The sequence below is a fragment of the Hyaena hyaena genome, unplaced genomic scaffold, assembly GCF_003009895.1.
Source record: "Hyaena hyaena isolate Hyena2069 unplaced genomic scaffold, ASM300989v1 scaffold_523, whole genome shotgun sequence".
Classification (NCBI taxonomy): domain Eukaryota; kingdom Metazoa; phylum Chordata; class Mammalia; order Carnivora; family Hyaenidae; genus Hyaena; species Hyaena hyaena.
In genome coordinates, this window is record NW_024081150.1 from 52782 (window position 1) to 70576 (window position 17795).

The window sequence follows — 17795 nt, forward strand, 5'->3', positions numbered from 1 at the left end:
CTCATAAGCTAATTATTTGGTTTTTATGAAGCATTGATATTTGGTTTGTAGGTCTTCCAAAGTAGTTCATTATTGTTCACAGTTGCCTCAACTATTTTGGGACTTCTACATTTCCATATAAATTGTACAAATAACTCATCAACTTAAATTTTAAAATATGATTTCAGCTGTGATTTCATAAAAACTAGAGAGATCAATCTGAGGACAATGACATCTTTATAGTATATCCTTAGCTTTGTAAATACACCTTCCCAGAGTATATGAGCATAGTACAGTCCATGTCATATAGCCCACACTACAAGCCCTCTTTAGTTGGGCTCAGCCTGTTTTGCTTGTTTTCTGTATAGAGGACTTGCATTTTTTTTTTGTTTGATTTATTCCTACTGTTTTTTGTTCATTGGTGCTATTGTAAATGATATCTTTCTAAAAGGTCAGCTTCTATCATTTGCTCTTATGTTGAAATAGAACTCTTTGATTTTTTTCATGAATTGTCACATAAATACAACAAAACAATGAATTCGCTTCTTAATTCTGAGAGTTCTTATGGACATTCTATTTATACAGTCATGTTACCTATAAGTAAGGACATAATTTTTCCTTTTTAATCTTTATATATTTTATTTCCCTTTCTTGCCATATTTCAATGGATGGAATCCCCAATATGATATTGTACAAAAACTGTGATGGACGTGTCCTTACCTCACTTCGGATCTCAGATCAGTAGCTTGCTATTTTTCACCTTCCGTGTGATGTTTTCTATAAAGTTCTGTGGATGTTTTTTCATTGAATTCAGGAAGGGTTTCTTCTTTTCTTAGTTCCTAAGAGTTTTGTTTTTAAAACTGTGAACAGGTGTTGAATTTTAACAAGTTATTTTTCTCCATTTTTAAAATTATCAGTTATTTTTCTTCTTTGGTTCCTTTACGTTGAGACTTATGTTGAATGTTCTTTAATTGTTTAAGTTTATTTATTTATTTTGAGAGAGAGCAAGAAAGAGCATTTGGGGTAGGGGCAGAGAGAGAGGGAGCCTTCCATGCAGTCTCCGTGCCAACACAGCAGAGTGCGATGTGAGGCTCAAATTCACGAGCCACGAAATCATGACCTGAGCCAAAATCAAGAGTCATATGCTTAACTGACTGAGCTACCCACCTGCCCCTATGTTGAATTATTTTCAATATTTCAACCAATCTCGCAACTCTGGACAAAGCCCAATTTGACTGGGATGTATTACATTTTCTGTGCTTTGCTAGATTCAATTTGATAATATTTGTTTGAGATCTTTACATATATGATTATGAAAGGCCCAAACTGGTCACTCTCCTCAATTGTGGTAGTCTTGTTACATTTCCCCGCCATCTCCTGGCAGCAGCCAGCCAGCTATAGTATCATGCCACATTTTACTGAAAGGGGCTGCTTTTCTCTTTTTTGTCCACACATTTTGGCCAAGAATAAACACTGTGAGACCACGGGGCATTCATCTTGGATATGCAACTTTTTTACCACAGCCATGGTTTTGCTGATCAAGAGGTTGTCCAGAGTATGTTGCCTAAAGCAGGAGAAAGGTTCCTGTTTCCTGCTCTTTTAGATCCAAGAGGAGCTATTCAAACCTTTGAGGTAGCATTTAAGAATATGGAAAAGATTTGTCTGCCAAGCGCAACCCAGGTGATTACCAGAAACATCTGACCATCTGTTCTTGTATTAGACTCTAATGCCGGGACCTAGATCATCCCAGGATATGAAAATATGTCCCAAAGTTTAGCTGGTCTTTTCTAGAAACCTGACTGGTTTTTTTCATCCTTACAAAACAGAAGGAAATTGTGGAGAACAAGCTTGGGAATTGCCTGAGTTTGCACCAATGTGTTAACAAGACATAAAGAATTAGAAAGCCACAGGATGAATGCATACAGGATTAGGTAAACAGGGCAAAGGCCCGCAGTATAGGACACAGGTATAGGTAAAGGGAATCTCACGATGAAAACATCCAAGATGAGGGGTGCCTGAGTGGCTCAGTTGGTTAAGCTTCTGACTTCAGCTCAGGTCATGATCTCACGGTTCATGGGTTCGAGCCCCACTTCGGGCTCTGTGCTGATAGCCAGCTCAGAGCCTGGAGCCTGTTTTGGATTCTGTGTCTCCCTCTCTCTCTGACCCTCCCCTGCTCAAGCTCGCGCTCTCTCTCTCTCTCTCTCTCTCTCTGAAATTTAAAAAAAAAGAAACATCCAAGATGAGGTAAACAAGATTAGATATTCAGGGCAGAAATGCCCCCCCCCCCCCATTTTAGTACAATAGAAGAAAGCTGCTTTCACAGGAAGGAAGGACAAAAATAGGTAAACAGGTAAATAGGGCTATAGATCACAGCAAGGTGAAGTTGCCTGGAGCAGAGGTAATTAGCAAAAGAAAGATGCCTTGTTGACCCTGAGGAAGCGCGCTCTGTGTTTCTTGTCCCTTAGGCCAGTGTAGGTAAACAGAGGTGGCGCTGCCTCATGTCTGCTGTAAACAATCTTTCACCCAGTGCCAGGATTTTGTTTCATATTCACCCAAACCCCTAACACCACATTATCTTCAAAACTCCCTTTTCCTCATGCCCATTAGTTAATGTTCACGGTTTCATTGCCTCTTTGTGCACACCCATCACATTTCTAAGCCTCCTGATCCTAATAAATACGGAGCAAGGACCCTTACTCCATGTTCTTGTCTCCTCCCAGACATTAGCCTCTCTCATACTCAATTCTGCATCCACTCTCTTGCTGGACAAGAGAAAACTCCAGACCCAGAGTCTACGACAGGAAATGACACTTCTTACTCCAGCTACTGCTGATGCAGAGACAGCCAAGCTCATCACAGAAAGAAAAGATATAACAGTCAAAATTTATTAAGTCCAAAGGAACATATCCAGCTGTGTGCTTTGAAAGGGATTTTTTTTAAATGAAAGAACATCTAGTTATGCTAAGATAGTAGTAATAACTTTAAATAATGATATCCTTCAGCTGAACCACATTGGCTCCTCCATACCAGTTCATTATGGCTGTCAGCTTTTCTGACTGGTTGGTGGCACTCCTCATTCAGCATATATTTTGAACATTACCCTTGGTTATGTTATGGTTTCTGTGTCTATTATGTGAAAGGAGTCTTAGAAGAAGATTAACCTGTTTAGACAGACTTGTATATACAAGCAGACACTCATTTATTGTTCATAAATATTTGTGAAGTGTTTTACTAACGAATTCATAACAGCAACCAGAGTTTCATTTCCTACAGTGCTTTTTCTTTTTTTCTTAGAAGAGGTGAACAAAAATATATATATTGTCTGAGCCTTTTGTGTTTACCTATGGTTTGCTCCACCTCTCTGTTTTATCTCCTATTAGTCTCCTATGGTCCAGCTGGACTGGTCTGCCTGGTAGCTCACAAATCTGCCTGAACACTTAACTCTGTGCTTCTGCCGGTGCCTGAGCTCAAAAGGCACCATGCTGTCTCATATAACATGGTACTTACACTTAAAGCCCAGTTCCAATCCTACTCTGCTTGAGGATTCCCCTAGGCGCACTGACTAAAGTCAGTACTCTCTCTCCCCCTCTTTTAATCTTCTAGTACTGGTTAGGTCTTCTACTGGCCAGTGATAGTTTGTTGTTTGGGAATATTTTAATTTTCTATGTAATCGTACTTATAGTTATTTTCCATGTGCATATGTGACTTACCCATTTAAAATGCTAACTCAATGAAATCTAAGATTATAAAACTTGGGGAGCCTGGGTGGCTCAGTCAGTTAAGTGTCAGACTTCGGCTCAGGTCACGATCTCACAATTCTTGAGTTCGAGCCCATGGCTGGCTCTCTGCTGTCAGCGCAGAGCCACCTTCATATTCTCTGTCCCCCTCTCTCACTGCCCCTCCCCCATCTCAAAACTAAACATTAAAAAAAACTTTAAAAATTATAAAAGTTGACCCCAGCACTTAGCACAGCACCTTGCATAGACTAGATGGATTGCTGTCCCAAGCTGGTGAGAGACATTTAGGTACAGTACATTTTCCCTGGGTCAAAATTCAGTCTGCAGGACTCTCAGCGGCCTGTAGAGTTCAATTCTGTCAAGATCAAATGCCTTAATTTCTACATTTACATTCTCCTCTCCAACCATCAAGTCCCAGAAAGCCCAGAAAGGCTGTCGGTATGGGGGAGGAGAAAACACTTGAAAATTCTTCCACCATCAGGGACTTGCTCCTTCGGGTGGCATTATGGGGGAGGGGGTGCCATGGGAAAGGGAGAGAAAAGAGGAGAAAAGCAAGGAGGGTCTCATTAAAAAGAAATGGGAGCATGACTCTTTCATAATTTTGCCCAGAATTTTGATTTTGAGGCATAAAAGATAAAATATTTAATAGCAAAATATGACTGTAGAGTGATTTAGCAGCACAGCTGTGGTAGGCAGAACAATGGCCCCTCAAAGAAGTCCTTGTCCTAATCCCTGGGACCCGTGCATCTGTCATCTCTCACAGCGCAACAGATTTTGAGGCTATGATTAAGATAAAGATCTCAAAATGGAGGAGATCATCCTGGATTATCCAGTTGACTGCAATGAAATCACAAGGGTTTTTGCAAGTGAAAGAGGGAGAGTCAGCGTTGGAGAGAGAGAGATGTTGCTGGTTTTGAAATTGGAGAAAGGGGCCAGTAACCAAGACATGCAGGCAGCCGCTAGAAAGGATGGATGACACAAGAGAATAGATCTTCCCCCAAAACCAAGGAGCACAGCCTGCTGATGTATTGATTTTAGTTCAGTGAGCACCAGGTCAGACTTCTAACCCACAGACTGTTGGATAATAAATGTGCATTAAAATTTTTTTTAATGTTTATTTTTATTTTTGAGAAAGAGAGAGACAGAGTGCAAGCAGGGGAAGGGCAGAGAGAGAGAGAGAGAAGGAGACACAGAATCCGAAGCAGGCTCTAGGCTCCCAGCTGTCAGCACAGAGCCTGACGCAGGGATTGAACTCAAGAACCATGAGATCATGACCTGAGCTGAAGTCTGACGCTTAACCAACTGAGCCACCCAGGTGCCCCTAAATGTTCATTTTTTTTTTCTAGGAGAGAGAGAGAGAGAGAGACAGTGTGAACAGGGGAGGGTCAGAGAGAGAGGGAGTCACAGACTGAAACGGGCTCCAGGCTCTGAGCTGGCAGTCAGCACAGAGCCCAACGCGGGGCTCGAACCCACGAACCGCGAGATCATGACCTAAGCAAAAGTCGAAAGTCGGACGCTTAACCGAATAAGCCACCCAGGCGCCCCTAAATGTGCATTTTTTAAAGCAACCAAGATCATGGTAATTTGTTATAGCCATCAGAAATGAACACAGTAACAAATGCAATATATGGAGCATTTTGTGAGAAGATCTAAGTGGGCTGCTCCAGGGACGGTTTCCCCATACAAATGGAATAAAGTGAGCAGAAATTTCCAGGCAAAGAGGAGAGGAAAGAACATTCTGATCTGTGGGTGAGGGTGTGTGTGTGTGTGTAGGGGCAGAATTGAAATGACATGGTGGGATTTGCATTTTAAAACATATTATATATATAATCTCATTTTAGCAAATAACCCCCGAACAGGGACAAACACCAGTGATTTCAAATATGAGCCCTAATCTCAATGCCACGAGGCACTGGCTCTGAATGTGGCTGCTTGATTTACAGTCACCCTCTTTTAACCCAGACAACAATTTGTCATGTGCTCCCGGAGACAAGCCGGCATCTGGTACTTTCTTTTTCCTCCTAAATCCTTCCATTTTGGTGAATGTCCTACACAGGGTCCTAATATTTATTCAGCGAGGGTGGTTTGAGGTGCTTTAGTCCCTATACAGTCAAACTAATCCAAGCCATAATACTAATGCTAAAATACCAATACTTTTTTAAAATGTGCATAAGCGTAGGTAAAATGTGAAGAAAAGCAACCTTAGAAAATGTGGCTACGTAAAGTGATTTATGTATATTCTGTCATAAAACTAGCAATCAAATGCTATAGGTGTAAGAGAAATCCATAAACATTGAGCCCCCTTTCCTCAATTCCCATCCTGTAAGACACACCGCAGGCTTTACATTTAAGGACGGTTTATGGATTCCCCTTGAGCAGCGCTATGTAGTTTACTAATATTTTATAGCTCCACATTCTCGTTACTCCCAAGTGCATCCCTGCTCTCCTACCCACAGAGTTATTAAAATTATTTAGGTAATAGTACATTTGCAGAACAATGAAATGCAGTCAGTACTCGATACTGATTAGAATTATTACTTTCAGCGATGGCTGGGTGGCTCGATCGGTTAAGTGTCTGACTTCTGGTCAGGTCCTGATCTCACGGTTCATAAGTTCAAGCCCTGACTCAGGCTCTGTACTGACAGCTCAGAGCCTGAATCTTGCTTCAGATTCTGTGTCTCCCTTTCTCTCTGCCCCTCCCCTGCTCACACTCTGTCTCTCTCTCTCAAAAATGAATAAACATTGAAAAAAAAAAGAATTATTACTCTCAGTTAAAGTTCCCTGTCTCCCTCCAGGAAAGAGCACAGATATCTCGCCTTCACTACTGGTCTTCTCAATTTCTTTGGCCTACGGTAGGACTTACATACAATATGGAAAACATTTAGTTTTCCAAAATGGAAACACACCTCTGTAGTATTCTTTTTAGTAACTTTGTCAAAAATGCGTTAAAAGTAGAAAATCTCTTCACTCCATGGTGCTGGGTTACTCACTGGCCTATCCATCCCATGCTTTCCTGGCAAACCCGAAACAAATGGGGTAGATTCTTCTCTCCAAGGAAAGTTAAAGGCTGAAAGACAGGTGAAGGTCACAGAAGCCAGGGCGGCATCAAATGCTGGGCAAGATTCCAGCTCAGAAGGAGGAAATGTCGTGTTTATGGGACCAGCTTGCAAATGCAAACATGGGCAATCTAAAGCAATATAACAAAGGATCTTTGACAGCTGGATTTCTTCAATGTTTAAAGCAGTTGTAAACACCCATGGCTAACTTTGGTACATGGTTTGTCTGTGAATGTACATATATCTATTTATTTTTTTTTAATGTTTTATTTATTTCTGAGTGAGTGAGTGAGAGAGTGAGAGAGAGAGAGAGAGAGAGACAGCACGAACAGGGGAGGGTCAGAGATAGAGGGAGACACAGAATCCGAAGCAGGCTCCAGGAGCTGAGCTGTCAGCACAGAGCCTGACGCGGGGCTCGAACCCTCGAACCGTGAGATCATGACCTGAGCTGAAGTCGGACGCTTAACCGACTGAGCCACCCAGGCGCCCCTACATATATCTATTTAATAGAAGCACAAGGATTAGTTAACCAAAATTTACCTAAAGAAACCTCAACTTTAACTTCTCCAGTTGGGTCCCAATCTACAAGTTCATCTGTTAGGAAACAAACAGACAAACAAACACAAAAGGCATTTCTTTTCCCTTTCTTTTACCATACTGGAAACCAGTAATGATTGGATTCCCACGAGGATTCAGAAAAGCCTGTAGATATTACAGGGTTGGGGCTTCGGTTTTCTACATTTGTTCAATGTGAGAGGGGCAGAGCCAATCATTAGTGGGGTTTTTATCCCCAGCCCTAAACGTTTATGAACTTTTAAAGGGACACAGGAGCCAATCTGAAAGAGCTCCCAGTATTCAAAGCTGGAACAATTTGATCGACATAATAAATAAGGTAGTATTGAATTATAGCTCACAGTAGAAAATGAACATACATGAGTCCATGCTGATATAAACATATGATTGAATAGATTAATAAATGGGACAGGAGGAATAAATCCTCCTTAGAGAACAATCCCAATAATATATGTAGATAGCTCTCCCATCTCCTAGGTGGAGTTTGATTCCCCCACCCTCCTCTCCTGATAGGGGCTGAACTTAGTGACTCCCATCCAAAGAAAAGAGTATGGAAAAAGAAACACCGTAACTGCAGTGGAGAAAGCTGGCAGACACTAATTTAACCAAGTGATAAATGTTAACATCACCAGTAGCAAATCACTTGCTACGGCTGTACCCTGACAGAATGCGCTGAGGAGAAAGGCACTTTCCCACTGTGGTCTTCCTCCACCACACCCATAACCACAGTTTAATCATAAAGAAAACATCAGAAAACGAAATGAGAGATATCCACAATATAGCTTAGCCGAGTTCTTTAAAACCGTCAAGAAAAACAAGCCTCAGAAACTGTTAACACACCGAAAGAGATTAAAGAGACAAGACGCTAAATGCAGTGTGCGACCTGGACAGGGGATCCAGAAACAGAAAGATATAAGCGGAACACTACCCAAATCTGTATAAGGTTGAGTTTAGTTCATAGTAACGGACCAATGTTAATTTCACAGTTTTGACAAATGTACCGTGTGCACGTGTAACATACACACACGTGGGCTGTGAATATCAGGGGGCACTGGCTGAGGGCTCCGGGGAACTCTGTCCTAGCTCTGCAACTTTTTCTTAACTCCAAACTTACTCCAAAATGAAGTTTTACTATAAACCACAAAGACAAAAGTTTGTGAACTGAGAGAGCAAACAGAACCGTCCTCAAAAGCGGTAGCCTTATCGATACCCCCTTTATATCACTCTACAGAGAGGCGTGCGTCTCCGGGACCGGGGTGGGGGGTGGGGGGTGGGGGTGCGGGGAGCGCACCCCGGGGTGAGCCTAGCAGGGCCAGTGCGCCCGGGGCGCGGCGGGAGCCCAGGCTCCTCCCCGGAGCCTCCCCGGCGCCGGACTCTGCCCCGGGCGCGCCCTGCGGGGCGGAGCCCAATCCAGGCGCCGCGGAGCCACCCAGGCCGGAGGCGGGAGAGCAGCGCGGGGACCCCGCCCTCGCTCCGCGCGCTCCTGGGGAGGCAGCCCCGGCGGTCGGCGATCTCAGCCCCTGCGGCGCGCTCCGGGTCACACCCCCAAGCCCCCCAGGTGAGTGGGCGTCCGGGCCCTCGGAGCAGCTCGGTGCACCGAGAGCGTAACAGGTTCTTGGGGAGGAGAATGTTCCTTTCGGTAAACCTCTGTGTGTTCTGGGTTCTGATTCCCTGAGCGAGAAGTTTCTGCCCTGGAAGAGAAAGAGTTGCATTTTTTCCTCCGGAGAAAGAATAACCCTCCTTAGTCCGACGCACACCTGGTTATTTATTTACGTTAGCGTTTTGCCATCCTTTGCCCGGGGTCTCCACGGTTGAGAGCACCGGAAGGCTTGCTGTCTACCTGGAAGCCCGCGCGGCAGCTTTGGCCACCTGGGCCCGCGGATGAATGAATAAACGTGGTTGTCTTACCCTGCGTTCGTTCGTGCTGGCTTCTGCAGCCGCAGGTCTAGCAAAAGAACTGCCCACTGGTTGACAGTTTGCTGCTGTCGTGGGATTGTAGCGCTAGGCGGTTGTGCAAAGGAGCAGTATTATCTTACTGAAGAACAGTACAGCATAGTGTAAAGGTAGTTATTAGATTGGGTGACGACCTGGCTGTAAGCTCCCCAGCCTTCTTCAAAAGAGAGGGAATACACACATGTACAGATCAGAAGAAGCCTTGAGCCCCAAACATAACTGAGCTGTGTCTGCGTACCCTTATACCGTCATGATTTTAGGAATCAAAACTTTCTTTACTTTCTTGCTATCGACAGACTAGATGGAGCATCAAAGGGAATTATTCTGCATTTGCAATAGGGAACAGATAATCTTCCTTTTGAGTTTACCTAATGCTATTAAATATTCAGTTCTGCAGAAGTCTGGTTTTTCAGAAATATGATCTGAGCCAGAGTCTCGGGTGCCCTGGCAGACACAATTGGTGCTTTTGTTTCCGGTTACTGGCCTGTCTCCCGCCCTCACAACCCCAACACTGAGAGTTGGAGAGTGAAGGTCCCTGACACGGAGGAATTTGTGCCCAAGGCGAGAAATACCCCTGTGGCTCTTCAGCTACTTACAGAAAGAATGAAAACAGCTTTCACTTCTGAGACCCTGGCAAATTTCATAAGGTTCCTGGCTTTCTGATTTGCTAAATAAATTCGGTAGCTAAACCTGCACTAACTAAAAAGAGACTTTTGAAATAAATACCGATTCACCTTTATGATTTTGTGAATCAATAACAGTCATGTTATGTGTTAGCTGATTGATTTTTACAACATGCTGGACAGTGGGCCTGAGTTGCAAATTCCAATCCAAATTCTGGCTGAAGCTGAAAAATTAGGTGTATATTTATTTGTTTGGAATAATGACTGAAAAAGGAAAGAACGGAAGGTTTTGAAGGGAATCTAGAAGTATTTTAAAGGAGTGGTTTCAAATCTTTTGAACTGATATATATAATATAATAAATACATAAAAATTATAGGCCATTTATCAACAGAATTCATAATCGCAAAACATTATTATCAGTTTAATAACATGTTTAAGTGAATTTGCATTTTAAGAAACATGTAAACAGTCATCTACATGGGTTTGTAGAAAACAAAAGCATGAGTGTGCGCACGTTCAGTTTTAGACAATATTTGGTATGTGTGTGCATTTGTGGACCTCATGCATTTGTTAAGCACCTGTTGAGCAGGCCACCTTGTTCGGAGTTCAAGTCAGGAGGGGCAGGTGGATACAGCTTTGTGTAAATAAGTCACATTCCTGTCCTCATGGAATTTACACAATGCTGGAGTCCTCCAGGACACTGTAAGATCATAGATAAGAACTATATCAATGATCATCCATCAGTTTTGACAGCCACTGAAACTAGATTATCTTCAAATCACACTCTCCGATTTCAATAGTCAACTCTCAAAATTGTAAAAGAACTTATATTTTATTCAAGTCAGTGTTTTTCTCTTTTGCTTAGGTTGAGGAAGAACTTAGGAATATTAATAAAAAATGAGATATTAAAGCGTGAAATAGCTAAATAACAATTTCATGCCAGTTAAATAAAAACCAAACTTACGCAGTGGATGCCAACAATTTAGCATATAAATCGATGAATGAAAAACTTCAAATTGAGAAACTTCTATCTGATTGTTTTTTTCCCAGAAATTAGAAAAATATGACTACAATTATATTTTATCCCAGAGGAAAAGACTTATTTTATCCAAGGTATTTTTGCTTGTTGTTGCTGCTGCTGTTTTTAAAAAACGTCTTATTGGAGGTATACTTTACATACTGTAAAATATATCCAAGTGTGTAATCCGATGATTTTTAGTAAATTTATGGACTTGTGCAACCATCACTGCAATCTAATTTTAGAGCATTCTCATTATCCCTAAAAGACTCCACCTACCTGTTCGTTATGACGATCCTTGACCCCACCCCCAGACAATCACTGATCTACTTTCTCTCTTTTGAGCTGACTTTTTGGACATTTCACACAAATGGGACCATACAATATATAGTTTTTCGCATCTGGTTTTCTTCACCTTGAACAGTGGTTTTGAGGTTCATACATGAGGTGTAACATGTATCAGTAGTTCGTTACTTTTTATTGCTAACTAATATTAATTCCGTGGTACGGTCAGTCCACATTTTGTTCACCAGTGGGTAGATATTTCTGCATTTACCTTTAAGTGGTAAGACAGATATTGTGGTCCAGTCTCCATGATAGCATAATGTGAAATAATTGATAGGATCCAACCTCTTATCTAAATTTATGAAAAATATATTCATGGTATGGATCACCAGTAGTTTCTGTGTGTGACATAACTGTGATCTTTCTGTGATACTCCCACAAAAAGAGCAAATTGTAAACCCTGGGTGAATAAGAGAAAGCATCAATCATTTGGTATCCTAGGTCGGACTCAGAAGATGTTTCACTCTTTTTTTAAAAAAAATTTTAATGTTTATTTTATTTTTGAGAGAGAGAGAGAGAGACAGAGAGTGGCCCGGGGATAGGGGTGCAGAGGGAGAGGGAGACACAGAATCTGAAGCAAGCTCCAGGCACTGAGCTGTCAGCACAGAACCCAATGGGGGGCTTGAGCCACGAACTGCGAGATCACGACCTGAGCCAAAGTGGGACGCTGGTCCCCCCAGGGGCACTGAAGATGTTTCACTCTTGACATTGATAATTTGCAGAGACTACATCTCCTCTGCTACTTGTTCTTCACAAATGATGCATTTAGAGTAGGTGAATTTTGATGCTTGTTTTACCTAACAGTGATAACTGAAGTACTCTCAAAAGCCTGAGTGCTTCCTAATAACATATTTTAGTGGCAGACTTAACATAAAGTATATCAGAAATTTCTTACACTGCAAAAGCATTGACCTCTGGTTTCCCTCTCTTAGGAATCCAGAACTTTGAACAGCAAGCAGATCGGTCAGAGCAGTTCTCTTGTGCACCCCCACTCACCCTGCTTATGCAGGCAATGCATTCTCAGCAGGTTACGGTTGGCAATTTATGCTTAAAGATCCTGTTAGAAGGATTTCTCCGGTTGAGTAGCAACCCTTCTATACAAAGTTAGCAGATTCTGTGAAACTAAAGAGAAGACAGTATGTCTCGTCATGCCTGGAAGCTACTGCTGAAGTTACACTTTCCTATTGGGGAAAAAAGAGCATTAATATAATTTAAAGGTCTATTTTATTGACAACCTAGAATGCAAAGGATTTTATTTTTAAAAGTCTAAAATTTGAAATCAAGATACTTTAGATTAAATAAGGTAGTTTTCCAAAGCTGAATGTGCTGAATGGAACTTTTTTTTTTTTTTCTGCTTGAAATATCAGAACAACTTGCTGAAATCCCTGGGTGGGAACACTGTAGTTTTGATGATTTGTGATTGGATGAATTAATCAGTCTCCACTGGCAATCTCTTTTTTTTTTTTTTAAACTTTGTAAGGTTCAAAAATTTGTAGAACAAGTGCACTTTTCTAGATTTCCACTGACAACGTCATTCCAAATGTCTCCTAAGACTCATATACCATTTATAAGAACCTGTCATCATTCTGCCCACTTTTATAGGCTCTGAAATTGGCGGGGACACATGTTCATCTTTTTAAATGTTTATTTACTTATTTTGAGAGAGAAAGAGAGAGCAATCAAGCAAACATAAGCAGGGGAGGGGCAGAGAGAGAGAGGGAAAGAGAGAATCCCAAGCAGGCTCCACACTGTCTGTGCAGAGCCCGACATGAGCTGTGGGATCATGACCTGAGCCAAAATCAAGAGTCAGATGCTTAACCAGTTGAGCCACCCAGACGCCCCAGTAGTTAATTCTTCTGTATTGATGAGTAAAATTCAACCCGTGTATGAATATTTGAATTTTTCCCAGTGTTTGGCAAGTAGAAACATTTGTGCTTTTTGGAACATACACCTTCATTTCACTTGGGTAGATATCTGGAAGTGAGATTGCTGGGTTGTACAGTGTGCGCATGACTTTATAAGAAGCAGCCTAAGTGTTGTCCAACATGGCTGCCCGTTTTGTAAAGCCATTGGCAACAGACAGGACTTCCAATGGCTCCACATCCTCATTCATATCCGAGATTTTCTGTCTTACCCTCCTCAGTGGATAGTTTTTTAAATGAAGTAAATTATGTTGAAGCCAAGCTATTCCAGGATGAGTTTCAGAAGCTAAAGATATTTTGCAGATTTCTGAGCCCTCTACTCATAAAACACTTTCTAAAGCCACAACAGAAATTTTCCAAAAGGGCACTTTCCTTGTAAATTTACAAGTGGCTAAGATACATATCATTAACGTGTGCCGCTTTTCATTTTCTCTTCACTGTCAACTCATAAGTGGCTTTTGAGTTATTAACTGAGGTCAAAACAGAAAGAATAGTTGACTGATTGGGGGTGGGTGGTGGAGGGTGGATAGTGAGGGGAGAGCCGAGCCTAGACATTGACACTTCCAAGTGATGTCCTATAATCAAATGTCCTCAATAAGCTGTGGTCCGAACCCACCGTTTTTTACACCAGGAAGCCATACTGCCTCTGTTCGTGGAATAAATCTACTGGGACATCTGCTCTTGTTTCGGAAGGACACACTAGGGAGCTCACAGAAGGAGTAACTTGACTGTTACTTAGTACTACTATACTAACTTGGGCCCAAGAAATTAGGCTTAGAAATCCATTTGGAATTCAGCAGAAAGCAAGATAGTAAGTGGGATAGAGTCAGCAGACTTATGGCTTGAGATCCATGACCATCATTAAGTAGCTGTTTTTGCTTAATCTTGTTCAGCCTCTTTTCCTTATCTGTAAAATGGGAATTATAACACCGAGGTGTTATTGAGGTGTTTGTGAGGATTATTAAAGGTGTTTGTGAGGATTATTAAAGGCAGCAAACTCTGGCCTGTATGTGGTAAGCACTCAGCAGACTCTGGTCCCTTCTCCCTAGTCTTCCCCAAATGGGAATGGATTCATGTGATTTGAGCCTTTTGTAGTTTAGCTGCTATACTGGGCACTAGGTGAAATCTTCAGCAGTTTTCAAAATTTCAATTTACACCAATGAACCATGAAGATAGGTTATTTCATTACAAAGATACCTGGATTTAAGGTCAGTTCATCTGGGCTCAGGTGGGGAGGTCAGCTTATGACCTTGAAAAACTTACATCACTTTTCTGTGACTTGGTTGCATTATATGTACATATATGCATGGATTTAAATGTAGCCACAGATCTATAGGTAACAGGTATAGCACAGTATATTGTAATGATTAATTTTGACAATAAATGGAAAATGATTTTTAGTAAATGGCAGTGTTTGTCAATTGCATTTATTTGTATATTGTATTTGGACCAATACTTCAATCCTATTAAAAAAAAGAGATAGCTTTTATTTCCTATCTAAGAGCTTTCTATAGCATGGGTCATGGTGTAGATATCTGTTTGTATACACGAGTATCACAAATGAATAAAATTAATTCTACTTTAAAAATTGCAGATTATTACTTGAAAACAATGTTATTATTATTTGAGCTCAGTGTTACCTTGTGTGTCTTTTGAAATACTGCCTGTTATTTTCAGGTAAACTGCACAGTCACCTGAGATTTAGCCAGCTGACACTGGATGTCACCATTGTGCTGTGTAATCTAGTTGCAGAACAGGTGTGTATTTAATATTCAGGGCACGGTCAGTCTCGCCAAGAGCTTGGAGGTATGTGAGCTTTTTCCCCCTCATATAACCTAATTACCCTTGTTCGCTTTTATTGCAACTTACTTTTTCAGTCTCTAATATCTAAGCTCCAAATAATAGTGACCAAGAATGATGAAACAATGTTCAATATTGTTAGCTCAGAACTGAGAAACTGACAACTCAAAAACTGTGCTAAGACCAGTCAGGGCTCCTGGTTGCAAACCAATCAGTTAAGCGAATTGACCCTGCATCACAGAAGTTGAAAAGGAGTTTATTGGTTTGGCAATGGAAGAATCCAGTGTGCTGGTGCTTCATCAAAGATCAGGCTGTCACGAGAGTAAGATAGAGTCCTGGTACTGCCACTGGTCCCTTCCTGGAACCATCGGGACACAAAGCCGTGCTCTATGTCGGGCTCCTTCCCTTCCCAGGATAATTATGGGGTTTTCACTGCCTCCAGCTTCAACAAGCCCAAGGGCCAGTCCCCCTAGCGGCCTTTCCAGATGGGAGCCCTCAGGTGACTCACTTGCTCCAGCCCCAGGGAGTGAGGAAGGACAAGTTAGGGACCTTTCTGCAAAGACTCATACAGGTGGTGATTCCACATAATCTGGGGAGATTCAAGGGCTGGACCATCGAAACATGCACGTATCCACATGGTGCTTCTCAGCACCCACAGAAGTGAGCTGAGGCTGCCGCTGTGCAGACAGCTGAATTTTACTGTCCCTTCTGTGCAAGGACCTGGAGTCAATGGCATACGCCCTGTGGCACACTTTGTCCCATGCTTTGCTACACCCCGCCTTTCCTTCAACCTTGAGAGAGCCAGACCAGCCAGAACTAGACCTGTTTGAAGTAGTTCAGGAGACACCTCCTTCAGTAAACTGGAAGTCTTAACAAGTTTCAGTATTAAAAAAAAAAAAAATCCCTGCTACATTGAAAGAAAAGAAAAAGCGGTGGCGCTCTACGCTGCTGCATACATTGTTCCGAGAACGTCATTCCAAGCAACTTCCAGCCTCTTCTCTTGCTCCCCACTTTGCCTGGCATCCTCCTCTCCCAGGGGGCCACACAAATTCAGTCCTTTGAGTCAAGTCTTTTGCTTAAATGCCGCCTCTTCAGATTGACCTTCCCTCGCCACTCACCCAAAACGGCACCTCCTTTATTCTACTTTTCTCTACTTTTCTTTCCACCTTCTCTACTTTTCTTTCCACCTTCTCTACTTTTCTCCATCACCCAGTCACCACCTCTCGTTACATTCCCTATGTAGTCACTGTTTCGTTCAATGTCCGTCTCCTCTCCATACTGAAAGTCCCAGAAACGCAGGGTGTCTGGTGCACCTCTGTGGTGGCCACAGCACGTGACACAGCTGTATTCTAATAAATATTAAATATATGAATGAATTGATCAAAGGTTAAATGAAGGAAAAAAATACCTTTGTTAGCATCTCTAGAGGGTAACCAGTACCCGTATTCATTTGTATTCATTTCCTGAGACTGCTCTGATGGAGTACCACAAGCTAAGGGGCTTAAACATAGTAATTTCTTGCCTCACTGTTGCAGAAGCTGGACGTCCAAGATCAAGGTGTTGGTCGGGTTGGGGTCTTCTGAGGCTGTGAGGAAGAGTCTGTTCTATGCTTTGCTTCTGGCTTCTGGTGGTTTGCTTGCGTTTTAGGTGTTCCTTGGTAAGCAGAAGCATCACCTTGTTCTCTATCTTCCACTTTATGTGTCATTCTCCTGCTGTGTCTGAATTTTTATAAAAGCACAAGTCATGTTGGATGAGGGGCCCAGCCTACTCCAGTGTAACTTAATGCTAACTAATTACATCTTTAATAATCCTATTTCCTAATAAGGTTACATTCTGAGATAGTGGGGGTCAGGACTTCAACATAGGAACGGAGAGGGAGCAAAATTCAGCTCTGTAACAGTGCCTTATATGTGTTTATTGTATCATGGATAAGCCATTCTTATGTCGTTAAATAGAGAAGTAGGTTTCGTTACATTATCCTGGACGCTCACAGATGTGTTGGCTGATCACACACATTACCATTAGTGTGTATGAACTGCTTTATATATTGTAAACTATTTATTATATCTTAGCATAATCAGTTGGGGATGTTGATGAATTATTGATGTGTTATTGAGAAAGAACCAATACCATGGATTTGCTAATCTTAAAATCCCAGAAGCAGATTTTCCTTTATAGCGTTGCTCGGTCTGCAGACTGTTTAAAATATTACTTGGTTCTTCTCTAGCATTCAGACTGCTTAGCAACAGTCATTGTGGATAATGGATTCGTGTTTTATTTACTCATTGGACAAACACATACAAACCATTTATTATGTGCTAGGCACTGTTTTACGTGCCTGGAAAATCTTAACTCTCAAACAGCCTCATATTGTTTATTATTTCTATCATCATTCATTATTAATTTTATCTGAATTTAACTGCTAAGGAACCTGAGGCACAGAGAAGTTAAGAAACTTGCCCAAGGTCACCCAGCTGCCGAGTGGCTGTATAAACCTTTTAGTTGTAGAATGTTCTTTCTTCACAGAAAGTCTCTTGAAACAATTCGATGTGTGACAGAACAAAGCAGAACTGGTTTGGGTCAAGTGAGAAAGGCAAAGCTCTGTCTACTTAGCACCTCCCCTTCCCCCTGGGAGCCCTACTCGAAAAGCCCTGATCTAGGAAATAACACCTCTTGGCGCGATGCCACTTCAAAGCTGACTTCAATCCTCTCCAGCATAAAACAAATAAAATTCTTTTCTCACTTTCATTAACTGATTGTGTTTTATTTTGAAAATTTTATCTGCCTA

At 41.8% G+C, this 17795-nt stretch overlaps 1 protein-coding gene across 2 annotated transcripts in view; it reads left to right on the top strand.

Annotated features, from left to right (window-relative positions):
- Positions 1 to 8830: 8830 nt before the first annotated feature.
- CCDC68 (coiled-coil domain containing 68) overlaps positions 8831 to 17795 on the top strand; it is a 50942-nt gene continuing 41977 nt past the window's right edge. The window contains exon 1 of one of the 2 annotated variants that reach the window (XM_039255244.1): positions 8831 to 8903. The gene's annotated coding sequence lies outside the window, so the exon portion shown is untranslated. Of the gene's footprint in view, positions 8904 to 14962; positions 15014 to 17795 lie in introns of those variants that run through there. The other variant, XM_039255243.1, reaches the window with a different exon arrangement.